General features: G+C 39.1%; 1 pseudogene; it reads right to left on the reverse strand.

Annotated features, from left to right (window-relative positions):
* Window positions 1–11216: 11216 nt before the first annotated feature.
* LOC140845645 (leucine-rich repeat-containing G-protein coupled receptor 6 pseudogene) lies at window positions 11217–12345 on the reverse strand (annotated as a pseudogene).
* Window positions 12346–12841: the final 496 nt, after the last annotated feature.

Raw genomic sequence — 12841 nt, forward strand, 5'->3', positions numbered from 1 at the left:
CTTCAGGAGACCTCAGCTCCCCTGCTGCCACATCCCCCTCCTCCACAGCAACTAGTGCTGTATAAGCCAACCTAGGGGCCACAACAGCCCAGACCCCTGTCAGGCAGTTAGCACACAATAACTCCAGGCAACACAAGTGCCCCGCCCAGATGACATCACAGGGCAGGGCACTCAGAGACCAAGGGTGTGGAGAGTGTATGTGCTGGGCCCAGACAAGGCTCATTTCGGCTGATGCTTGAGAGGAGTATTGGGGGGCGGTGTGTGTGTGTGTGTGTGTGGCTGAGTTGGGAAATTGGCAGAAGGTAAACTAGTCCATACAGAAAAGCTGTGTATGGGGGCAAGAGCAGCGTGAAACTTCAGGATGGTGAAAGCCTCCTCCCCACAAAACTAGACCTAATATTGGAATTGAGCAAAGTTGCAGGATATAAAATTAATAGAAAGAAATCTGTGGCATTCCTATACACTAAAAATGAGCTAGCAGAGAGAGAAATCAGGAAAACAATTATTCATGCCTCAGAGCACACATTATCCTGGATTATCTAGGTGGCCTCAATCTAATCACATACATCCTTCACAGTGGCAAATGGAGGCTGAAGAGCCCATCAGAATAATGTAGCACAAGAAAGAACAGAGATTCAAAGCATGAGAGGGGCCTCAAGCCACCATTCCGAGTTTTTGAATATGTAGGAAGCCAGACAAGTAATACAGCAATCTGGGACAGCTAGCAAGGAGCAGGGGGATCTCGGATCCTTTGACTGCAGGAACTGTCCTCCGCCTACACCTTCGGAAAAGTTCGGAGAAGGAAACAAATTCTCTTCCTGAGCTTATTAAGGACAATGAGACCATGAGACCTGACCTGCTCACCTCCAGAAATGTGAGATAATATATCTGTATATTTAAGCAGCTAAACTTTGCATCAAATTTCCTATGGCAGCAATAGAAAACTAATACAACCATACTACATTTCTACAGACATACCTAGAAGGGAGGCTGATGAGTATGAGTCACTACAGTTCAAGTAGGAAAGGGTTAATTCCAGAGCCCATGAAAAGAGAATGATAAATGGGAGTTTAGTCAATGTCAACGCCCCAAGGAACTGCCCACTGTGAGCCATGCTGTCACTTATACTGGTCGCGAGATGAAGGCAGTGAGAGACCCTCCTGAACTGTAAGACTGCAACCATCCTTTTTGGGAACCAGTTTTACTATTACTATCAAAAGAACTTGATAATATTCATATGTGAAAATAAAAAGGCATTTCTAAAATACATTTAAATTCATATCTTAAACACTCAACAATTTGTATGAGCGATGATGTTTATTGGAGTGTTATTAGTGAGAGCACCGTAGAGCTCTCATTAGGGCTCAGTAATAAAGAATCTGCATAATAGAGAATTGAAACATGCATATAATACAAAGTTTAAATTAATCCCTCTGTCTTTCCGATTCTACTAAAACTACTAAAAGGCACAAAGCTCTATGTGATGATTTCAAAATACAATATTAAGCGTTTATTTCCATTGTAAACTTTCTACAACGCCCATTATGTTTTCATTTGTGCTTTAGAAATTTAAAGGTAGCCCAAAAGTAAAAGAAATACATTTAGTATGGTGTAAAATGGAATACCATAGTCATTTATTTTATGCCTTTCTTCTAATAAATTTTCCAAAAAATTGATTATCATGCTAGATGGAAACCAGTCAGATAGGAAGCTGCTTAAAAAGTATGCTGTATATCTACAGTTTCCCCGATAAGGCCTAATTTCCATCCTTCTGCAGTATGTTCTGTGACTGGAAGGCTGACTTACTCCATGAACATACTCTCTTGCCCTCTTGCTTTGTTCTGTGAGAGAAACTAATAAAAGAAAAGAGGGCAGAAAGTATACCAGGTGATTGTGTATATTTCCCCAGCCCTGTCCTGGCAGAGGCTGCTAAGGGTTCACCAAGACCGGCTGCCAAAGCACGTCTTTGTCAGGCATCCTTATGCATATAAAGTGGTCCCTTCTCGATTGCCTCTTCAGGCCCAGGTATAGCGTACATATACTACATGCCTTTTAGGTTCTCAAAATCAGCCTTATGTTTTTGTGAATAGTTTATTTAGCTTTAATACCTCAAATTTCAAGTTTTATTTTTTACCATAACATCTACCAAAATTGTGCATGATACAAAAAAACATTTAATACTACTGATTTTTGAAAAGGTTAACAAGTGATAATTAGATCAAACAAGTCTAAAACTGGAAAACGGTTGTCAAAAACAACCATTTCAGGTCTCTAGAGATTGAAGACAGATAAAAAAACTGAAAAATGGTATTCTTCAAAGCCTGCTAGAATTTTGGGCATCTGTGGGATTGCTGCCTCAGTGCTTCCATCCTCCAACTCCATCCTCAGTGATCAGTGAAAATAATTACCTTAGTCAGGTAGGCCTGGAAATTAAACCCAGTATCTTTGATACCAGAAGCTTAGAATCAACTGGGGCTGGTAGCATAACTTCTGGCATTGACAGCTAAACTAGCAAACTTGGTAAAATACAAATGGGTGGATGTCATAGTTTGCCAGTATGACATCGTGATATCTGTTGAGGAAATTGTCAAATTGACAGATTTAACAGATTGACCCTGGAAAGGAGATAGTTAAATCAGCTCTCCATACATCCCTGGCTAACTGGGAAACTGTGGACAAGGAAGACCCACCAAAATGAAGTGAGAAGAAAAGCCTAGGGAACTTGAGAGGAGGCTGAATTTCGACTATTTTTCCAACCTAAACAGAATAATCAGGGTATAGTGGAAGCCTATGGGTTTGAGACGTCTTCACACAATCTCTTCCCAAATCATTCGCTAGCCATTAAGATACAAAGATATAGAAGTTATCCCTTAGAAGTGAGGCAAAAAATAAAAATAAGAATTAAGGAAATAACTGAACAAAGATATCAGTGACTGCTCAGCACTAGGGCAGACAGATTCTGCAGCCAGGCATATTGGAAAAAATATAAAACAAATAAACCGTCAGAAAAAAAAAATCCAGAGCTGATAAAATGAATTATCTAAAGTGTCTAATTATCAACCAAAAATTATAAGACACACACACACACATACACACACACACAAAGGAAAATATGGCCCATTCCAGTCAGGGAGCAGTCCACTGAAACTGACTCTGAATGAACAAAGTTGTTGATATATTTAGTTAACAAAAAATTAAGAAGCTATTATAATATGTTCAAATTCTTTCTTAAGGAAAATATGGCAGTATCTCAACAAATAGGTAACCTCCATAGAGAAATTTAAATTAGAATGAAAGAGCCAGATGGAATTTGAAAAGTTGAGAAGAACTGAAAACAGAATTAGTAAGAAAGAAATAGACTCATAGATGAATAGAATTTATCAAAAAAATTATTATTGAAGAAAATTAAAAGGATATGGAGGCCTGTGTGACAATGATTAGCGTAGTGACATAAGTGGTGAAAGTTCAAGAAGGACAGAAGAGAAAGGGATGACATTATTCTAGGAAATAAAGGCTGAAAACTTAAAAAAATTCAAAGAAAACATTAACCTATTATTCAAGAAATTCAACAATCTTAAATAGAATAAACACAAAGAGATTTATGCCCAGATACATCATAAGTCAAACTTCTGAAAGACAAATATAAGAAAAAATATTAAAAGCCTCAAAACTTTCACTAAAAATCATCAGCATGCCTAGGCGCTAACTTTATATCAGAAATGATGTCAAATGACTGTGGAGTGACGTATTCAAAGTGTTAAAAGATACAAACAAAAAAGGTAAAAAAGGTCAAACAACATTTCTACAAAACTATCCTTCAAAGTAAAGACAAAATAAAAACTTTCCCAGGAAGTGGGTGGGAGCAGGGGAGGGGACAAAAAAAACAACAACAAAAAAACGTTTCCCAGATAAGCAAGAAGTGAGAGAGAATTCATGGCTACCAACAGACCTTCCATCCATGAAAGATTCAAAGAAATCCTACAATATGGACAAAAATGCTATCAGACAGAAACCTGGTTCCATAGTAAAGACTAAAAAGCACCATAAATAGTAAATATGTTGGCAATTATAAACCCTTCTTCTTTCAGTAACTTATGAAATAATATGACTACTTAAACAATAAATATAATGCTGTATTTTTCAATTTATAACATATATGTAATGTATATCTGACAGAAAGAGCAGAAAGAAAGGAGGTTGAAATGGATCTATATTAAAATGAGGGAAAGTTTCTAAATAATACCAAAATTAAGTCAGTATAAAGTTAAAGTGGACTGTATTAATTTAAAGATGCCTAATTCAATCCCAAGAGCAAATTCTAAAAAATAAAAAACAAAAATAAAAGTGTACAGTTAAAAAAAGTCAACATAGGTGTTAAAATACTACATTAAAAATACTTGATTAGCATAAGTAAGGCAATTAAAAGAAACAGAATAAAAAGACATGAACCCCCTACAAAAGAAGCAACAAAATGTCAGATGTACATCCAAGCACATCAATATATATTTTAAACGTGATTGTGTGGAAGAATTTTAATCAAATGTAGATATTGTCAGGCTGGATATAGGAACCATAAGAGAGGTGGAGCAGGCAATATTAACATTAGAGAAAATAGACTTTAAGCCAAGAAATGTTATAGAGAGAAAAAACAGACATCTCATGATGATAAAAATGTCCATATCTTATGAATATTTAAGTTATAAATGTATATACACTTAACAAAAGAAACCTAATATATAATGGAGCAAATAACAGAACTAAAAGAAAAATTTTTTTCTTAATGACAGAGATTTAGATATTACTATCATAATAATTGATATGACAATTAAAAGTCTGTAGAAATAAAGAAGTTCTAAATAGTACTATCAACCAGTTTTACATACCTGAGACTTGAAAATCATTGTCTACCCCAAAATAACAGAGTATATCCATATTCTTTATAAACACACCATGTGATATATTCCAGGATAAACCGTAACATAAACCTCAATGAAATTTAAAGATCTGGAATCACGTGAAATATATTCTTCGACTAAGTCAATATTAAATTAGAAATGAAAAACAGAAAGAAATAGGGAAGATCCATAAACATTTGAAAATTAAACAATATCACTTTTCTAAATATGTAATCACACATTCTTCTTTAAGATTACACTAATTTTCAATGAACCTTTTAGGACAGAATCATTCATATACATAGATATTTCTCTATTTATATATAATTCTCTTTACACATACATACACACACCAGTAATACATTTCAAGTAACACACTTCATTTCTATAAAGGAAATGCAAGTGTAGGGTATATTCATGAAGGACTTTAGAAGAGAAGAGGAGATCCCTTCATGTTTAGTAGGTAACCTTAGTAGAAGTGTCTGGTGAAATCCTGTTTGCCAATGATGATTTATTTCAGTGGTGTGGTGGTAAAGACTGACTGGGAAGGTTGGATTCATGAAACACTAGCTGAAAGACAGCCTCACATTTTATCTGCTTCCTCTGTCTCTTCTAAAGATGAGGGAACTGATTTTTGGCCAAAATCATAGGTACTTAATGGTGTAGTTAGTACTAGACATTTATTTTAATTCAGTGTATCCAGTTTTATCAACAATCCATCCAAAAAAGTGCCTTTCAGGTCTCAGATAACAAAGATGTGCAACCACACATACAGTAAACAAATCAATACTGCCATTTATTAATGGCTTGTAGATTAAGGCACATAATATAGATTGCAACTGGAAAAACGAAAAATTACAAATGTTTCAACATCAGTTAAAGGGCCAGAATGTTCCAAGTTCCTTATTTTTTTTTACCTTAGTCTGCTAGAAGTCCCAGCTTATTCTTTCTTTTTTAAGGTATCATTGACGTGCACTCTTCTGAAGGTTTCACAAGAAAAACAGTGTGGTTACTGCATTCACCCTTATTATCAAGTCCCACCCCATACCCCAATGCAGTCACTGTCCATCAGGGTAGTAAGATGCCACAGAGTCCCTACTCTTCTTCTCTGTGCTGTACTGTCTACCCTGTGACACCACACACCGTGTGCACTAATCATGATACCCTACAATTCCCTTCTCACTACCTCCCCACTGGCTCTCCTCCACCCGTCTCCTTTGATAACTCCTAGACCCATTTGGAGTCTGTGAGTCTGCTGCTATTTTGTTCCTTCAGTTTTGCTTCATTGTTATACTCCACAAATGAGGGAAATCATTTGGTATTTGTCTTTCTCTGCCTGACCTATTTCACTGAGCATGATACCTTCTAGCTCCATCCATGTTGTTGCAAATGGTAGGATTTGTTTCTTTCCTATGGCTGAGTAGTATTCTATTATGTATATGAACCACATCATCTTTATCCATTCATCTACTGATGGACACTTAGGTTGTTTCCCTATCTTGGCTATTGTAAATAGTGCTGCAATAAACAAAGGGGTGCATATGTCTTTTTGAATGTGAGAAGTTGTTTTTTATGGGTAAATTCCTAGGAGTGGAATTCCTAGGTCAAATGGTATTTCCATTTATAGTTTTTTTGAGGAACCTCCATACTGCTTTCCACAATGGTTGTACTAGTTTATATTCCCACCAGCAGTGTAGGAGGGTTCCCCTTTCTCTGCATCCTCGCAAACATTTGTTGTTCCTAGTCTTTTTGATGTTGACCATCCTAACTGATGTGATATCTCATTGTGGTTTCAATTTTCATTTCCCTGATAATTAGTGATGTGGAGCATCTTTTCTTGTGCCTGTTCGCCATCTGAATTTCTTCTTTGGAGAACCTGTCTCTTCATATCCACTGCCCATTTGTTGATAGGATTATTTGCTTTTTGGGTGTTGAGGCATCTAATTTCTTTATATATTTTGGATGTTAACCCCTTATCGGATATGTCATTTACAAATATATTCTCCCATATTGTAGGATGCCTTTATGTTCTGTTGATGTTGTCCTTTGCCGTACAGAAACTTTTCAGTGTGATGTAGTCCCATGAGTTCATTTCTGCTTTTGTTTCCCTTGCTCAAGGTTCAGGAAGAGGTTACTCATGCTTATATTCAGGAGATGTTTGCCTATGTTGTCTTCTATGGTTTCATGACTTACATTCAAGTCTTTAATCCATTTCGTGTTTACTTTTGTGTATGGGGTTAATCCAGTTTCATTCTCTTGCAAGTAGCTGTCCAGTTTTGCCAACACCAGCTGTTCTCTTGCATGCAGCTGTTTCATTTTCTTGCATGTAGCTGTCCAGTTTTGCCAACACCAGCTGTTGAAGAGGCTGTCATTTCCCCATTGTATGTCCATGGGTCCTTTATCATATATTAATTGACTATATATGGTTGGGTTTACATCAGAGCTCTAGTCTGTTCTATGGGTCTATGGGTCTGCTCTTGTGCCAGTACCAAATTGTCTTGATTACTGGAGCTTTGTAGTAGATCTTGAAGTTAGGGAGCATAATTCCCCCTGCTTTATTCCTCCTTCTCAGGATTGCTTTGGCTACTCAGGGTCTTTTGTGGTTCCATATGAATTTTAGGATGATTTCTCTAGTTCGTTGAAGAATTTTGATAGGAATTGCATTGAATGTATAGATAGCTTAAAGCAGGATGACCACAGTGACAATATTAATCCTTCCTACCCATGAGCATGGGATGTGTTTCCATTTATTGGTATCGTCTTTAATTTCTCTCATGAGTGTCTTGTAGTTTCCAGAGTACAGGTCTTTCACTTCCTTGGTTAGGTTTATTCCTAGGTATTTTATTATTTCTGATACAATTGTGAATGGAATTGTTTTTCTGATTACTCTCTCTGCTAGTTCATTGTTAGTGTATAGGAATGCAACAGATTTCTGTGTATTAATTTTGTATCCTGTAATTTTTCTGAATTCAGATATTACATCTAGTAGTTTTGGAGTGGATTCTTTAGGTTTTTTCATGTACAATATCATGTCATCTGAAAACAGGGAAAGTTGAACTTGTTCCTTGCCAATCTGGAGGCCTTTTATTTCTTTGTGCTGTCTGATTGCTGTGGCTGGTACTTCCAGTACTATGTTGAATGGAAGTGGGGAAAGTGGCAATACTTGTCTTGTTCCCAAACTTGAAGGAAAAGCTTTCAGCTTCTTATTGTTAAGTATAATGCTGGCTGTGGGTTTGTCATATATGGCCTTTATTATGTTGAGGCACTAGGCCTCTATACCCATTTGATTGAGAGTTTTTATCATGAATGGATGTTAAATTTTGTCAAATGCTTTTTCAGCATCTATGGAGATGATCATGTGGTTTTTATCCTTCTTTTTATTTATGTGGTGGATGATGTTGATGGATTTTCAAATATTGTACCATCCTTCCATCCCTGGAATAAATCCTACTTAATCATGATAGATGATATTTTTTATGTATTTTTGAATTTGGATTGCTACTCTTGTTGAGTAAATTTGCAACTATGTTCATCAGGGATATTGGGGTGTAATTTTCTTTTTTTGTGGTTTCTTTGCCTGGTTTTGGTATTAGAGTGATGCTGGCCTCCTAGAATGAGTTAGGAAGTATTCCCTCCTCTTCTACTTTTTAGAATACTTTAAGGAGGATGGGTATTAGGTCTTCACTACATGTTTTATAAAATTCAGTGGTGAAGCCAACTGGTACAGGAATTTTGTTCCTAGGTGGTTTTTTGATTACCAGTTCAATTTCGTTGCTGGTAATTGGTCTGTTTAGATTTTCTGTTTCTGCCTTGGTCAGCCTTGGAAGGTTGTATTTTTGTAGAAAGTTGTCCATTTCTACTAGGTTATCTGGTCTGTTAGCATATAATTTTTCATAGTAATCTCTAATAATTCTTTGTATTTCTCTGGTGTCCATTGTGATTTTGCGTTTCTCATTTCTGATTCTGTTTATGTGTGTGGACTCTCTTATTTTCTTGATAAGTCTGGCTAGGGGTTTATCTATTTTGTTTATGTTCTCAAAGAACCAGCTCTTGCTTTCATTGATTCTTCATATTGTTTTATTCTTCTCAATTTTACCTATTTCTGCTCTAATCTTTATTTGGCCCCTCCTTCTACTGACTTTGGGCTGCATTTGTTCTTCTTTTTCTAGTTTCATTAATTGTGAGTTTAGACGGCTTGTATGGGATTGTTCTTCTTTCTTGAGGTAGGCCTGTATTGCAATATACTTTCCTGTTAGTATGGCCTTGGCTGTGCTCCACAGATTTTGCAGTGTTGAATTATTGTTGTCATTTGTCTCCATATATTGCTTGACCTCTGTTTTTATTTGGTCATTGATCCATTGGTTATTTAGGAGCATGTTGTGAAGCCTCCATGTGTTTGTGGGATTTTTCATTTTCTTTGCCTAATTTATTTCTAGTTGCATACCTTTGTGGTCAGAGAAACTGGTTGATACAATTTCAATCTTTTTGAATTTACTAAGGCTCTTTTTGTGGCCTAGTACATGATCTATTCTTGAAAATGTTCCATGTGCACTTGAGAAGAATGTCTACTCTGCTGCTTTTCGGTGTAGGGTTCTGTAGATGTCTGTTAGGTCATTTGTTCTACTGTGTTGTTCAGTGCCTTTCTGTCTTTACTTATTTTCTGTCTGGTTGATCTGTCCTTCAGAGTGAAGGGAGTGTTGAAGTCTCCTAGAATGAATGCATTGCATTCTATTTCCCCTTTTAATCCAGTGAGTATTTGTTTCACATATGTAGTTGTTCCTGTGTTGGGAGCATAGATATTTATAATGGTTATATCTTCTTGTTGGATTAACCCCTTTATCATTATGTGATGTCCTCCTTTGCCTCTTGTGACTTCCTTTGTTTTGAAGTCAATTTTGTCTGATACAAGTAATGCAACTCATGCTTTTTTCTCTCTATTCATTGCATGAAATATTATTTTTCATCCCTTCACCTTTAGTCTGTTTATGTCTTTGGGTTTAAAGTGAGTCTCTTGTAGGCAGCATGTAGATGTGTCTTGCTTTATTATCCACTCAGTGACTCTATGTCTTTTGATTGGTGCATTCAGTCCATTTACTTTTAGGGTGATTATTGATAGGTATGCACTTATTGTCATTGCAGGCTTTAGATTCATCGTTACCAAAGGTTCAAGGTTATCACCCTTACTATCTAAGAGTCTAACTTAACTCACTTAATATGCCATTACAAACACAATCTAAGGGTTCTTTTCTTTTTCTCATCCTTTTTCTTTCTCCTCCATTCTTTATATATTAGGTATTATATTCTGTACTCTTTGTCTATCCCTTGATTGACTTTGGGAATATTTAATTTTACACATGCTTAGTAGTTAGCTGTTCTACTTTCTTTACGGTGGTTTTATTACCTCTGGTGACAGCTATTAAACCATAAGAACACTTCCATCTATAGTAGTCTCTCCAAAACAGTGTGTTGAGATGGTTTGTGGGAGGTGAATTCTCTCAGCTTTTGCTTATCTGGAAATTGTTTAATCCCTCCTTCAAATTTAAATGATAATCTTGCCAGATAATGTAATCTTGGTTCCAGGCCATTCTGCTTCATTGCATTAAATACATCAATACATCATGCCACTCCCTTCTGGCCTGTAAGGTTTCTGCTGAGAAGTGTGATGTTATCCTGATGGGCTTTCCTTTGTATGTGATCTTATTTCTCTCTCTGGCTGCTTTAAAAGTCTGTCCTTATCCTTGATCTTTGCCATTTTATTTACTATATGTCTTGGTGTTATCTTCCTTTGTTCCCTTGTGCTGGGAGATCTGTGCACCTCCATGGCCTGAGAGACTATCTCCTTCCCCAGATTGGGGAAGTTTTCACCAGTTACCTCTTCAAAAACACTTTCTATCCTCTTCTCTCTTTCCTCTGGTACCCCTATAATGCAAATATTGTTCCTTTTGGATAGGTCGCACTGTTCTCTCAGTATTCTTTCATTCTTAGAGATCCTTTTTTATCTCTGTTCCTCAGCTTCTTTGTATTCCTCTTCTCTAGTGTCTACTGAATTTTTTTTTTATGGCAAGAAGAGGGACATCTTTATTTTGGTTAAAAAAGGTACAGGAAAGCAGCCAAGCAACCCCCACCGTGGGCTGAGCAGATTTCCGAGGCTCACCCGGTTTCCTTTAGTTCCTCAGAAGATTCTGGGGCTGTCAGAGCCAACTCAGTTCCCTCAGTGCCTGCAGCAAAGTGTACAAGCCTCCTCCTTGCATGCTACCTACTCCGAGTGGTGGGAACGGAGGGGGCCATGGGTACAGGGTCAAACCAGTGTGCTTAGAACAGTCACCAAACTTGTTCAGCAGCGTCACCAACCAGCAACACCCCAGATGGCTCCTGAAGAAACCTGCTCAGCTTGACTAGGACCAGAGCCACCGTAAGGTCATCCCGGAAGTGGGGGTTGAAGAGCAGGTAGAGCAGATGGTTGAGACAGGCAGGCAGGGGCAGTACTATGAGCAGAACAGACTTGACAGCCTCAGGGATGACGGGAAAGAGGCCCAGCATGGAGGAGAAGTTGAGGAAGGCCACGGGACAGTAGAGGAGCCCCTCGGCGAAGATGAGCCAGGCCACATGCCTCACCATGGCACAGTCCCACACAGCCTCAAAGTTGCCCCTCGGCAGGTCACAGTAGAGTTTGATGTAGGCACCAGCCACTACCAGGAAGCAGAGGGAGTTCATCATCACCAGGGCCACTGCAAAGCCCAGGGCTGCTGGCCGGCCCTCGGTGAGGCATAGGGTAGGCAGAGCAGGGAGGCCCTGTATTCTCCCACTGAGGTGGGGGACAGGGCCGCCGCCAGCCCTGCCAGTGTCAGGCAGCCCAGGGCCCCTGCTTGAACGCTGCCCAGGGAGGGGTCCTTCCTGTTGGCCTGGACGCAGGTGATGGAGATGCTGCACTGCACCGCAGCCAGGGTGAGCAGCAGGACGGAGGCCTCGTACTCCAGGATGGCCAGGAAGCCCATGGCCTGGCAGCCCAGCCCCACCTCCCAGCGGGCTCCGTACTCCGCAAACTTTATTGGCCGAAGGTCAAGGTGTCCACCGAGGCTAGGAGGCCACAGGAAATGCCAGTCAAGGTGCTGGTCCCTGGAATTGCACCCACCACGAATTTGACGGGGGCCAGGGGGCCAGGCCCACTGGCAAACACAGTCAGCAGCACCAGCCCGTTACAGAGCACAGAGAGCAGCATGATGGCCCACACAGCCAGGCGGATGCCCCAGCTCTCAAAGAGGTGCTCACAGGGCTTGAAGGAGCCTGGAGTAGGGCTACCCTGGACACTAGGCTTTGGCTTTGCATCCTCCATCCCTAGCTGGAGCTCGTCCAGGTCCAGGTCATCTGAGAGGGGGGACAGGAAAGTAGCTTGGGGCCCTGGTCTTGGTGGTGAAAGAAGAGGTTTAGTTCTTTTGCCTGAAATTATCATGTTAGTGAGTGGTTGAGCTAGGATTTGTATACAATTGTTTCTGAGCTGGTGAGCCATCTACACTCATTATCCTGCTGTGTCCCCCACCATGTCACATGAAAAACAACACTGTTCTAGTCTTTTTCAATAAGGAAACTTTGGGAGTATCTCTTCCATAGCAAGCCTCTGGTGAGAAGAATGCTCTGGGTGGGGTGGGTGAAGCCCAGCACTGGCTGACTGCACACTCAGACTGTTAATATGAGAAACTGATAGACACAAAGGCTGTGATCATCTAATTCTAGGCTTTTGGCTGAGAACCCCATTAATAATTCTACAGAGTGCCCACAGTGGACAGCATGGGTTCCCCCTTCTACATAGATCAAACCTTGTAACTCCAACATGGACATTATAACTATACCATTGCAGGCATCCTGTGAGTGAAGCTGATCAGGCCAAATGCATAATTTCTAACACTGTCAATGAATAGTGTAGGTGAATAATGGAAAAGTTACATGCA

The sequence above is a fragment of the Manis javanica genome, chromosome 2, assembly GCF_040802235.1.
Source record: "Manis javanica isolate MJ-LG chromosome 2, MJ_LKY, whole genome shotgun sequence".
Lineage (NCBI taxonomy): Eukaryota > Metazoa > Chordata > Mammalia > Pholidota > Manidae > Manis > Manis javanica.